Below are 2,070 nucleotides of genomic sequence, written 5' to 3' on the forward strand. Positions count from 1 at the left end.
ATCATAATTATAGATATAAAATACATATATAGTTTAAATCAAATAAAACATGTATATTTTGTTCATCCAGCATAGATATCAAGAACACATATAATTTGCACACATAGCATCTAAGTTATATTAAATACTTCATATCTATATGTAAGATAAAAGTAACTATACATTCACTTGTTAAAATTGTTGACTCGAATTTCGGGCAACGCTTTACTTCTAACAATTTTCTTTTCCTTCAACGAAGCCTAGTATCATTATTACTAGATTTCATTCTAATATTTATTGCGACGAATTAATAGTCTAGATTTATCATTAACTCAAAGTCTACTTTCATGATCTATCAAGTAAAGAACAACCGGGTAGGATCATATCGGAGGTAGGGTCCGTTTGGTATACGAATAATATTGTTTGGAAAACCCACTTTAAACACCTCACTAAATCACAGCCTAGACATCATCCCCGTAAGTAGATCAATTAATATAACAAATTTGAATCATTGATAAATCTTCTCGGGGCCTTCTGTTACCCCGGGACTCACCTTTAACACTTAGGAAGTGTTAGGGAAAGGAAGAGAGGGTTTGGGGTATTAGGAGAGAGTGGGATAAGAATGGTGTGAATAAGTGAGAGATTTGGTCCTCTATTTATAGGCTGATGAATTTCATTACGTTAGGTGTAATTCTGAAGTACGATGGGTGTACTCGGTACGTTGGGTGTTGTAACGTCCCGATTCTCAGGTATTATTATTATGGCTTTAATTGTAAGTTTCAAGGTCTACTCGACGAGTTGGATGTCCTGATTCGTCAAGTAACAGCGGGATTGGGCCACATGTTTAAGTTACCAACTCGCCAAGTCAGAAGAGTGACTCGACGAGTTGGAGCTGGAGGGTGAAACCCTAATTTATGTGGGGGTTTTTCACCCTATTTAAGGAATCATTAGCCTCCTCTTAGTCCCTTACATCCTCTAGAGAGTCCAGCAAGCCCTATTTCGTGTGTGAGCTTCATTTGAGTGTGTTTGAGATTTGAAAGTTGGAATTTGTGAACGAAGCTTGAAGGTCAAGTAACTAGCAGCAAGAAACTCGTGTGGATCTACAAAACCTGCCTCAGTTAGCTTCATTTTGAGGTATCAATTCGTGATCTTGGCCTTATTTCCTTCTAGTTTTCTTATGGGTGAAGTTTAGGGTTTTTTCCTTGAAATGGAGTTATTATGGTGTATGAGCTAGATCTGAAGTTGCAACTTCATATCTGAACCCTCCTTGGGATCTAGGTTCATGAAGTTTCTAGCCTTGTCATGTATGAAACCTCCTTTTTGAGTTAAACTCCATTTCAAGTTTGGATTTGGCATTATGAACCATTAGAGCCTTGCATGCATGTAAATTTTGCAACTTTACGTGATAAGCACGCCCTAAGAGCTTAGATCTGCAATATGGAGTCTTTGCATGGCTTAAAATCACCTATATGGATGAAGGACCGTGGGGACTCGGTGAGTCGTATTATAAACTCGGCGAGTCCGATGAAGATTGACATAAACCTGACGAGTCAGGTGTATGATTCGGCGAGTCTGATGAGGATTTCCTTGGGCTCGGCGTGTCAAATGAGTGACGCGGTGAGTTGACAAGTTATACAAGGAACTCGTCGAGTAGCTGAGGGTACTCGACGAGTTAAGGTCAACATGGACTGTTGACCTTGACAGTTGACTTTGACTTTGACCAAGGGTTGACCAATTAAGGGTGTTTTGGTAAATTGAATAATTATAACAAAGGTCATTGGTGAATATAGGAGTTGGAGTCAGAGCTACATTTAGAGGAGTTTCACATTACCTTCCGATCTACTTGCGAGGTGAGTTGTCCTCACTATACTAAGGGGTCTAAGGCACCAATGTCGGCCCATTGGATTTTATATCCTAGTATTTATTGATATGTTTTTGTTTGATTTAGTCATGCATGCCAGTTGATATGCTATTCGGGTAGATGTAACATCCCAAAAATACAGGCCAAAAATTTCATTGTTTAAATATGTTATTATAAAACCAACAATATAATAAATCATCCATAATATCATGTCATGTCAAAACCAAAGT

Source organism: Lactuca saligna, chromosome 3 (genome assembly GCF_052625555.1).
Source record: "Lactuca saligna cultivar CGN05327 chromosome 3, ASM5262555v1, whole genome shotgun sequence".
NCBI lineage: Eukaryota > Viridiplantae > Streptophyta > Magnoliopsida > Asterales > Asteraceae > Lactuca > Lactuca saligna.